Here is a 12,623-nt window from a genome sequence, read left to right as displayed (position 1 = left end):
GTTGGAAACATTTTCTATTAGGAGATGATTTATTTACCAAGCTTCTAATGCTACCATACCAGACATGCTCCTATAGGGTTACCATTATTTGAGTATTTAGACACAATTTATGCTCTTTATGTAAAGAATTATATTAAACTCTTCTGACATAATTATTAATACACTTATTTTACAGATAACAAAACTGTGACTGAACCTGCACATAATCAGTGCTTTAGTGTTGGGATGTAAATCCAGTTTTGTCTCAGTCCAAAAAGGTCTTAAACCAAATGCTGGCATACAGAAAACAGAATGTTGTCTTACAGATTAGGACCTAGTCAGCCTCCAAAATATAGACTTCAGGATTGAAGCTTCAGGAGATGAAATATTGGGCAACTGGGGAGTGTCATACTAGAGAAAGTGATTCTTGGTAAGTAACCAAGAAAACTCAACTCATTTTCACATTTCCTCAGGGTTGCCTGCTTCTAGCAATTGCTTTGGGCTTACTGAAATGGTATAAACATTGCCCAAAGGCATGTGACTGATTATATAACAATTTTCAGTTTCAGCAATGTACTTCAGCAGTACTTACCTGCAGCTGAAGTACTTTGGACAGCCAGAAATCTGTGTCCCGACAGTCAGCAAGATCAACTTTACACCTGGGCTGCAGTTAGTCAACCCACACACTCACTGGATTATATCGAAGGGCAGTTTCTCAGGAGAGTCCCAGCTGCTTGGTCACCATCTAAACCTCTTGATGAAGAACACAGGCCTAAGGATGCTGACACAGACTCTCAATCTGCTGTTTTAGAAACTCCAAAAAAAATGTTCAGATGCTGCTCAGCAGGCAAGAAGACTTAATTAGGCTGTGGGATCCTTTTCTCTCATGTTTGTCTGCCTTATCTTCCATTTGCCCAGCCAGCTAGGCCACCCGTGTTTCTCAGCCTGCAGTGGACTCCAGGCAAGGAAGTGTGCCACATAAAATCGGAGGGTCAGGCCACTATCATCCAGCAGCTAGAGGAGAACATCCAGGATCTGAAGACCAGGATAGCTAAGCTGGACCTCCCCCTAAAGGTGAATCTGGAAGCCCTCAGGTTGGGCGAAAATGACATTGGATATGAAAGGATTGTACAGGCCAAGTCCATCCAGACGTCCTCGATGGGAGAGGGTGGTGTGCTGGCACTTCCTTCTGGTGGGGGGTGGAGGGGGTGGCGGGGGCCTGCCAGTGGGCCCCCCACTCTTAAGTTCTGCATAGAAATCTCTCATCTCTTTGGCCATGTCTCCAAGGCTAATATCAGTTCATTTTGATGCACAGCTGTCCCTCCAGCCTCCACCGCCTGCATCCCTCCTCTGGTCTGACAGTCACAGACAAGCCAGGTCCCAGCCTTCCCATCCTTCTCTTCATACTGGGTTTAAAATCAGCCACCAGCACTCTGCTTTCCCCTCCTCTGGAAATGGCTGTGCCATCCCTATTGCACCACCTCTACCTCCAAAGACCTCCCCTCTGATGCCTGGCCTGGGTGCCGAGGCTTCCCCAGCAATCCTGACCCCCGCTGCACCTGATCCTGCACTGCCCAGCCCAGCAGGCCTCTCACCTTCTCCTTCTCTAGGTCCAGAGATGCTGCCACCCCCTCCTCCACCTTTGCCTGGAGTGGGAATTCCTCCTGCCCCTCCTCTTCTCAAGGTGGGAATTCCTCCTGCCCCGCCTTTTCCGGGGGTGGGAATACCCCCACCTCCTCTTCCCGGAGCGGGAATTCCTCCTCCCCCACCTCTTCCCACTGAAGGAATACCTCCTGCCTCACCTTCTCCTCCTCCTCCAGGTGTAAAAACAAACAAAAATTGTCCTGAGAGGACATGAGTGTGTTATAATCTGTGCAGGAGAAGCCCTTAATGCAGCCCAAACTTTTCTTTAGTAATGAACCTCTCAAACCTGTATGCCAATTACTGTTATTTCTTCATGTTATGTCGATGATAGACAAGGATGTAAGGGAAAAAAATCAAGGACTCTACAAACACTTAAGGATTAATTCACAAGTTAGTGTATACATTGTTCAGTATTAGCTCCAGAGTAAATTGGCATATAAACATTTTTAGACCTGCTTCCCACTCACTTGCCACACCAACTCCAACAACAAAGTTGGTACCTGAAACTAGATCCTGAAATGTCTTTTCAGATTTATCAGTGACTCATTTTATTTTTATGCTATGTAATTCCTTTTGAACCCTTTAAAATTACATTTTACATTGGGGCTGTCTTATAATCACTTTTTCAGAACACTTTCATCAACTACTATCTGAGTCCAGCTCCTTTTTCAAGGACTAAAATCACATATAAAAAGTATAAGCAGTAATTTTGCATAAAATGCAATCAAAGTGTGTGTTTGTTCATTCAATTTGCATGATTGTTATATTTAGAGCATTAAAATTATAACAAGACTAAAGAAATTGAAAAATACTTAAACCATAACCCTGGAGAAACTTTTAAACTAGAATACATTCCTAGAATGATACAGAATATTGTCTTTATTATAGTCTTGATCATGTGCAAGCCTCTATATCGTGGAAATTATATCTAATCCTCAAAACAGTTCCATGAAGTTGATACATGATATTCTCCTTTGCAGGTGTAAAGCTGAGATGCCACAGCCAATAAGCAGTAAAGCCAAAACTCAGAGACCTGTCTCTAAGATCCACTTCTATTATCTCTGTCCACGTCCCTGGTTCATGGTAGCATATGACACTCTGGGCTACCTTGAAGAGACTTAAAATTGTTATTGTTCTTTTTCTCAACATGTCCATATTTCACGTTAAATTAAACATTCTTTAATACCAGGTAGTTAAAAGAGGGGAAAGGAGTGATTTAATGGACAAGAAAAGAAAAAGAGATTCTTTTCATTCTATCCTAATCTTTCATGCACAGGAATTGTGTGTGTCTTATTTAAAAGGTAATATCAAGAAGACTCTACTTGGCTGCGTAGGTTTTCTTCCTAACATCCTGATGAAAGTCAGAACCAGGGGTGGTTCTACAGATGTCCACCTAACAAGCTGAATGTAATGCTGCAAAACAAGCTTCAAACTAGGCATCAGATTCACTGAGGGGCTCCCCTCAATTTACTGTTGTCATTAAGAGTAAACTGGATTCTCATGTTCTTAACATAAATACATAAAAAATGAGAGGGACAACTGTTGACTCTACCAGGTTATCTGACATAAGAAGAAACCCATATATGATAAGTCAGAAGTTTTTTGTTTTAGATTTAGGTTTTGTTTAATAGTACAATCTTAATTTGATTTTGAATAAATTTTTGATAACAACATATTTAGTTACTCAAAACTGGCAAATTGATGGTTATGAACTGAATCATGTCTTTCAAAATCCATATGTTGAAGCCCTAACACCCAGTGAAACTATATTTAGCTATAGAATTCTTAAGAAAATAATTATGGATAAATGAGTTCACAGGAGTGGGGCTTTAATCCAATATTGATGCCCTTATAAGAAGTAGGACACCAGAGAGCTGTCTCTCCCCATATCCAGACACAATGAGAAGGTGGCTGTCTGCAAGCCAAGGAGAAAATACTCCCTAGAAACCCACCCTGCTGGTATCTTGATTTTGGACTGTCTCCAGAACTGTTAAAAAATAAATTTCTATTATTTAAGCTTCCCGGTGTGTGATTCTTTATTATGGTCATCCTTGCTGACTAGTACAGTAGTTAAGGGCAGATTTAAGCATACAGAAACTTGTTTGGCTAGTAACTACAAAAACAATAACATTAATAATGATCATTTAAAAGTTTTAGATGTAGGACTCAATAAGTATGTTTTAAAGCACTTCAGTTTCTTGATATTTACCAGTGAAAGAAGTCATTTGAATTTATGATATCTAAATGCAAAATGATACATGTAGTTTTGAAGGGAGAAATAAAGTTTATAGACCATGTATTTATTTTGTCTGGTTCTAATGAAGAAACAATAAAATGTTTGATTACTTGAAACAAGTTATTTTAAAGTGAGAGACACAGAGAAAGAAGCAGAATCATTAATGTAGGTTTAATTATCAGAATAAACTTCATGGGAACAGTAGGTCTTCAGGAAACTCTGTCAAAGTGTGAAGCAAGAGAAATGAGGGGGACTAGGCATGAACCTTACTTAAGAAAAATAAAAGAAATTATTTTTACCCATTAGAAATTTCAACATAGAGCAAAAATAAAATGTTGAAATAAGAAGATACATTTACACAGATGCATAACCCTTAAAAATTCTTGTTTGAACTTCTTTGTGATTGCAATCACTAAGAATAAAACTTACATGGACATCCTTTAGTAGAGGCAATGTACAGCCATAAAAATCACAGGTTCTGTGCAGTATGATTAAAAGAACTAGCTAGCCATTAGAACTTTTAAGAGTTTTTTTTTTTTTTAACTTTTACTTGAATTTGACAAGCTGTACTCTCAGGGTCTAGTCTGTTATCACTGCAAGAGACCTGCTTCTTATTATTTGGTTGGGCTTTTATCAATGAGAAATGAGTGGATAGGTTGTGCAGTGCTTGAGACTTCCTCTAGAAAGTGTCAGGATCCATTTAAGGAATTATATTTTAAAACTCAGTTATAACTGTTCCATGAAGAAGAGAGGTTCATGCTCTTTTCATTCATCCTTCATGGTGAACTATTATCAGAACAACAACAACAACAACAAAAAAAAACTACATTAGAATGTGAAGGTAGCCAAGATAAATGCAGAAGTATGTGTGCTAATACTGTAACAAATGAAGTCTGACATCTGTTATCCCTTGATGCTGGCTAGTATCCCATGAGACAGCATGTCCTCATTGACTCTCAAGAGCAGCATATTTCAAGTTCCAGGAGAGAAAGACAAACATAAGAGAAACATGGCAGATGAGGGTGTAGTTTAAGACAAAAGCCAATAAGAGAAAGTGCTTCCTCAGATATACACTGATTATTGGAAGAGTTAACATTCTTCTCAGAGTTGAAGTGCTAGTAGTCATAAATTAGATGACACAACCAATGGTATTCTCATTATATTTGCCAACCATGAGATAGATCACAGCTTAGTGGTATTGAAATTTTGATCTAGGTAAAGCAAGATATCATATTGGGCACCTAATGACCTGAGGAGTTCCTCTTTCGGTATCCTATCATTTTGCCTTTTCATACTATTCATGGGGTTCTCAAGGCAAGAATACTGAAGTGGCTTGCCATTCCCTTCTCCAGTGGACCACATTCTGTCAGATCTCTCCACCATGACCCACCCATCTTGAGTTGCCCCGCAGGCATGGCTTAGTTTCATTGAGTTAGACAAGACTGTGGTCTTAGTGTGATTAGATTGACTAGTTTTCTGTGAGTATGGTTTCAGTGTGTCTGCCCTCTGATGCCCTCTTGCAACACCTACCATCTTACTTGGGTTTCTCTTACCTTGGGCGTGGGGTATCTCTTCACGGCTGCTTCAGCAAAGCACAGCTGCTGCTCCTTACCTTGGATGAGGGGTATCTCCTTACCACTGCTCTTTCTGACCTTCAACGTGGGATAGCTCCTCTAGGCCCTCCTGTGCCTGCTCAGCCACCGTTCCTCAGAAATACCAGACCACCTAACCTGTCTCTTGAGAAATCTATATGCAGGTCAGGAAGCAACAGTTAGAACTGGACATGGAACAACAGACTGGTTCCAAATAGGAAAAGGAGTACGTCAAGGCTGTATATTGTCACCCTGCTTATTTAACTTATATGCAGAGTGCATCATTAGAAACGCTGGACTGGAAGAAACACAAGCTGGAATCAAGATTGCCAGGAGAAATGTCAATAACCTCAGATATGCAGATGACACCACCCTTATGGCAGAAAGTGAAGAGGAACTAAAAAGCCTCTTGATGAAAGTGAAAGAGGAGAGTGAAAAATTTGGCTTAAAGCTCAACATTCAGAAAACGAAGATCATGGCATCAGGTCACGTCACTTCATGGCAAATAGATGGGGAAAGAGTGGAAACAGTGTCAGACTTTATTTTGGGGGGCTCCAAAATCACTGCAGATGATGACTGCAGCCATGAAATTAAAAGATGCTTACTCCTTGGAAGAAAAGTTATGACCAACCTAGATAGTATATTCAAAAGCAGAGACATTACTTTGTTGACTAAGTTCCGTCTAGTCAAGGCTATGGTTTTTCCTGTGGTAATGTATGGATGTGAGAGCTGGACTATAAAGAAAGCTAAGAGCCAAAGAATTGATTCTTTTGAACTATGGTGTTGGAGAAGACTCTTGAGAGTCCCTTGGACTGCAAGGCGATCCAACCAGTCCATTCTGAAAGAGATCAGTCCTAGGTGTTCATTGGAAGGACTGATGTTGAAGCTGAAACTCCAATACTTTGGCAACCTGATGCAAAGAGCTGACTCATTTGAAAAGACTCTGATGCTGGGAAAGATTGAGGGCAGGAGGAGAAGGGGACAACAGAGGATGAGATGGTTGGATGGCATAACCAACTCAATGGACGTGAGTTTGAGTGAACTCCGGGAGTTGGTGATGGACAGGGAGGCCTGGCGTGCTGCAGTTCATGGGGTCACAAAGAGTCAGACACGACTGAGCAACTGAACTGAAACTTTCACTGTCCTCTTTCACTTTCATCAAGAGGCTGTTTAGTTCTTCTTCACTGTCATAAGGGAGGGAGGGTGCCATAACTGTTCACAATTGCTTAATTTTTATTTTCTATTTTTTCCTTACTACAGTTTTCTTCCTCCCCTTCTTTCTTTTTCCTTCCCTCTGTTTATTCTTGCCTTTCCTTTATGCTTTCTCTTTCTTCCTTTCCCAGAAACATTGAGTGAATGTATTTCACTCTGAAAAAGCTTAATATGTTGAAGAAACAGCATCATATACCTTAAGAACCATGTTATTAGAAACTGAAAATGTTTAATAACTTTTAAAATTCTAAATAAGCTCACCCCAGGTAAAGCACAGTAAAAAAAAAAAAAAAAGTGTTTATAATTTGCTGAGCAGCAATACATTTAGACATATCTGATAGTCTCTATCTGACAATTTATGCTACAACAGCTACAGGATAGAAAATGCTTTTGTATCCAATTAAAAAACATGAATGTTCTTCTCTTTACCCTAGAGCTTAAAGACAATTTGCAGAAGTAGGTCAGTATGAAGTATTGCCACAATAAAATGTTGTTTTACTACCCTTTTGTAGCAAAAATTAGGAAAACACTGCAATGCTGTTGAGTTATAAAATATGTTAGCAATAAAACAAATACAAGCTATCAAGTTTATTTAATTTCTAGTATTACTATCATTATTCAGAAACCTCTTTAAAGTCTTTCATAATATTTGAAAGTAATTTATTTTGAAAAAATATATCAAAGTTGGAATAACATTTTTAAAAGCTGCTCAGTTATGAACAAAATCATCCTTCATAAAACAATATATGAGTTATTTTACTTGTTTCATTGCAGGAAATATTTTAAAACAATTTTATTTCAAAACTTTTTTTAAATTTTTTATTTGCCAGTGAGCTTTCTGTGACAATATAATTTGTATCTCTCTTTAAAAACAGTTATCTACCTTTTGACCTCATCAGATTGCAACTATCTGTATGGAATAAATCTGTGTTAAGTATGGAAATGTACAGGAATAAAATCATTACACTTCCCAATATTCAAAATACACAGTTGTTCAAATACCAAAAATCAAACCTTAACTATTGACATTTTTGCAAAGTAAAGGATAATTTTCCTATTCTAAATGCTAATAATTGGAATAAAATATAGATAAATGTGTTTTGTAATTGACTCAAGTTTCAAGAGTTATAATTAGTGGGAATAAAAAAAATAAAGCTATAAAACAATCTTATAAATTTAAGCAATTGTTTTAAAGTTATAAAACTGTATTCAAATGGTTGAAAAAAAGACACATTAGTATTCTACACACTTGTTTCTAATTAGCAAATAAAAATGTTTTTGTAACTTTATCAACGAATATATTAAGAATATTTGAAGAATTTATATTGTATATCACCTGGTTTTCCTTAAAGGAGAAATTATTCCAAAATAAATGACACTATTGATTTTATTTTGCCAATTTGTTTTATCAGAAATTATTTTTTAATTTCCCCAGATAAATTATTTGACAAAGATTCTCAGGTTTATCAAATGGGATCAGTGTGGAGAACATATACTCTAAAGAATCTCAAAACTCTCTCAAGAGCTAAGAAGAATGATCCAGTGCTAGCATATAAAATCTCACTCCATTTTAAGGAGAAAGGAAGGTTTGTAGGCTTAAAGTAACTTCTAGCTTTCCCAGAAATTTTCAAGTTCATCAACAATAGTCAAGACAGAGTACAAACAATCAGAAGTGAGATAGCTCTTTCTGGAAGAGTCAATAGAGAACCTCTAGGGAAAAACAGTACAGGGCTTCCTCATAAAGTTAAAAATAAAACTACAACGTGGTGCAGCAGTTCCATGTCTGGTTACAAATCCAAAGAAAATGAAATCACTATCTCAGAGATATCTATGTCCACATGTTTTTTTTGCAGCATTATTTATAATAACTATAATATGGAAATAACAAGAGTGTTTGTCAATGGATTAATGAAGAAAATGAAAATGTGAAGTCATGGTGTGCTACTTTATCTTACTGAGGTAGTAATTTTGCAGAATACATTTATCAAGTCATTACATTATATACCTTAAACTTATACAATATTAAATGTCAGTTATATCTCAATAAGTCTAAAAAAAGAGAAAATAAATTTTAACTTGCTAAAAACCTAGATAGCATATTTAAAAGCAGAGACATTACTTTGCCAACAAAGGTCCATCTAGTTAAGGCTATGATTTTTCCTGTGGTCATATACGGATGTGAGAGTTGAACTGTGAAGAAGGCTCAGTGCCGAAGAATTGATGCTTTTGAACTGTGGTGTTGGAGAAGACTCTTGAGAGTCCCTTGGACTGCAAGGAGATCCAAACAGTCCATTCTAAAGGAGAACAGCCCTGGGATTTCTTTGGAAGGAATGATGCTAAGGCTGAAACTCCAGTACTCTGGCCACCTCATGCGAAGAGTTGACTCATTGGAAAAGACTCTGATGCTGGGAGGGATTTGAGGCAGGAGGAGAAGGGGTCGACAGGGGATGAGATAGCTGGATGGCATCACTGACTTGATGGACGTGAGTCTGAGTGAACTCCGGGAGTTGGTGATGGACAGGGAGGCCTGGTGTGCTGCGATTCATGGGGTTGCAAAGAGTCAGACACGACTGAGTGACTGAACTGATAAAAAGAAAAATTGTAAAAATGCTATAAGATGCTGTGTACACCATAGTCAACTTCACCAGTTGGCTATATTTGGCTCTATTTTTTTTTCTCCTTTCTCTCTTTACATGCACACATACAGGCCATCTTCAGTTTGCATGGTGTGATGTTCACAAATTTTAGTTACTATGGTTTAGTGTTTCAGTACTATGGTTTAGTAACTGAAACATGGTTTAGTACTCATTGGAAAAGACTCTGATGCTGGGAGGGATTGTGGGCAGAAGGAGAAGGGGAAGACAGAGAATGAGATGGCTGGATGGCATCACCGACTCGATAGACGTGAGTCTGAGAGAACTCTGGGAGTTGGTGATGGACAGGGAGGCCTGGCATGCTGCAATTCATGGGGTCACAAAGAGTCAGATACGACTGAGCGACTGAACTGAACTGAACTTCCCAGTTGGTGTTAGTGGTATAGAAGTTGCCTGCCAATGCAGGAGATGTAAGAGACACAGGTTCGATCCCTGGGTACAGAAGATCCCCTGGAGGAGGACATGGCAATCCACTCAAGTATTCTTGCCTGGAGAATCCCATGGAGAGAGGAGCCTGATGGGCTACAGTCCACAGGGTTGCACAGCATCAGACATGACTAAAGCAACTTAGTACTCAAGCATGCATGGTTTAGTTACATAAAACTAATTCTCCAAATGCATGTGCTATTGTCTGAATGTTTTCTCCCAAATGCATATGTTGAAGCCCTAACCTCCACAGTGATGCTATTGAAGATGGGATCTTTGGGAGGTAATTACAGTCATGAGGGTGGAGTCCCTCATGATGGGATTGGTGCCCTTATAAGAAAAGACATGAGAAAGATGATCTCTCTCTACTGTGTGATGATTCAGTAAAGAAGCAGCTGTCTACAAACCAGGAAGAGGGCTTAACCAGATACCAAGTCTGCTGGAAACTTAAATTTAGTCTTCTCAGCCCCCAGAGGGCTTCCCTGATAGCTCAGTTGGTAAAGAATCCACCTGCAATGCAGCAGACCCCGGTTCGATTTGGGTTGGGAAGATCTGCTCGAGAAGGGATAGGCTAACCACTTCAGTATTCCTAAGTTTCCCTTGTGGCTCAGCTGGTAAAGAATCCAACTGCAATGTGGGAGACCTGGGTTCTATCCCTGGGTTGGGAAGATTCCCTGGAGAAGGGAAAGGCTACAGACTCCAGTATTCTGGTCTAGAGAATTCCATGGACTGTATAGTCCATGGGGTTGCAAAGAGTCTGAGATGACTGACTTTCACTTTCAGCCTCCAAAACCATGAGAAATAAATATTCATTGCTTTAGCATTTCAGTTTAGGGTAATTCTTATAAAAGCTCTAACTGACTAAGACAGTTAGATTCAGATTTGTTACAATAGAATATTAATTATGATTAATTGTGTAAAGCACACATTTTGCTACTAGGTCTTTATTCTGTAATCACTATTTGTCATTAACTAACAAATGTGTATCATAATCAGTGACCAATCAGGTAGCTTCTCTCAGAGTCTGCTGGTGATTGATTACTATACAGCTTTTATATAGTTCATGCACTGACAGCAAAGTGTGCAATTATGTTGTTTCCTGGCCTATAAGTAATATGTCAACGTGACATTTTAAAAAGTCGATAACCAAAAGAGGTAGTTAGCCAACAGATGTGAAAGTCCAATAAAGAAAAAATAGAAGTTTGAATATGGAGTTGGATATGGTTAGAAGATAAAAGCCTGTGGGGAGTGTTTACAAGGCTACTGTTTAAGAGACTCAATGTGTAGCCAGAGGAGTTTAGAAAATTTAAAAGTTTTTTCACTTCAGTTCAGTCATTCAGTCATGTCTGACTCTTTGCGACTCCATGGACTGCAGCAGGCCAGGTTTCCCTGTCCATCATCAAATCCTGGAATTTTCAAACTCATGTCCATACAGTTGGCAATGTCATCCAACCGTTTCATTCTCTGTTGTCCCCTCCTCCTTCTGCCTTCAATCTTTCCCAGCATCAGTGGTTTTTTTCCAAGGAGTCAGTTCTTTGCATCAGGTGGCCAACGTATTGCAGCCTCAGCTTCAGCTCAGTCCTTCCAATGAATATTCGGGACTGATTTCCTTTAGGATTTACAAGTTGGATCTCCTTGCAGTCCAAGGGACTCTCAAGAGTCTTCTCCAACACTACAGATCAGAAGCATCAATTCTTTGGCTCTCAGCTTTCTTTATAGTCCAACTTTCACATCCATACATGACTACTGGAAAAACTATAGCTTTGACTAGATGGACGTTTGTCAGCGAAGTAATGTCTCAGCTTTTTAATATGCTGTCTAGATTTATAGCTTTTCTTCCAAGCAGCAAGTGTCTTTTAATTTAATGGCTGCAGTCATCATCTTCAGTGATTTTTGGAGCCCCCCAAAATAAAGTCTCTCATTGTTTCCATTGTTTTCCCATCTATTTGTCATGAAGTGATGGGACTGGATGCCATGATCTTCGTATTTTGAATATTGAGTTTTAAGCTAGCTTTTTCACTCTCCTCTTTCATTTTCATCAAGAGGCTCTTTAGTCCTGGAGAAAGTGACAATACCAAGTAATTTCACATTAGAATAACTCTTGGAAATATTTCATAACTGAAAATACAAAGGACAAATGTTGAAAGCTGATCCATTTAGAAAGGAGTATGAAATTTCTTGGACTTCCCAGGTGGCCCAGTGGGTAAAAATTCACCTGCAATACAAGAGATGTAGGTTCGATCCCTAAGTTAGGAAGATCCCTTTGAGCAGGGGGCAACCCACTCCAGTATTCTTGCCTGGAGAATCTCATGGGCAGAGGAGCTTGGTGGTCTACAATCCATAGGTTTGCAAAGAGTTGGACAGGAATGAAGTGAAAGCATGCCATAGCACACCTATGACATTTCTCAACATAATAAATTCACTCCGTATTTTACTTCCTATTGTAATAAAATATTATAATATTGTAAGATGAGGAGGCAAGTACTTTTCAAATATTTTATGTTTTTACAAAGAAATAAATCACTAATTCTCTGTTTCTAAATAAATAATGATTTTATTTCTTCATTTCTCTCTATACTTATAAAAAACAAGTGAGTTTTTATCATTATGCCAAAAATTTTAAAGGACAAGAAACAATGGTATTTTTCCATTGAATATTAAGTGCACTTTATTGTTTCAGTTTGCACGTCATTTTTATGATCCTAATATGTATATGTATGTATATACGCATATATATGGGAGAAGGGAATGGCAACCCACTCCAGTATTCTTGCTTGGAGAATCCTGTGGACAGAGGAGCCTGGAGGCCTGCTGTCCCTAGGGTCTCACAGAGTCGGACACCACTGAAGCGACTAAGCATGCATACATGCATTGGAGAAG

Source organism: Oryx dammah, unplaced genomic scaffold (assembly GCF_014754425.2).
Source record: "Oryx dammah isolate SB20612 unplaced genomic scaffold, SCBI_Odam_1.1 HiC_scaffold_2, whole genome shotgun sequence".
NCBI classification, from domain to species: Eukaryota; Metazoa; Chordata; class Mammalia; order Artiodactyla; family Bovidae; genus Oryx; species Oryx dammah.
The sequence above is the reverse complement of the archived record's forward strand: the minus strand, read 5'-3'. Positions refer to the sequence as shown.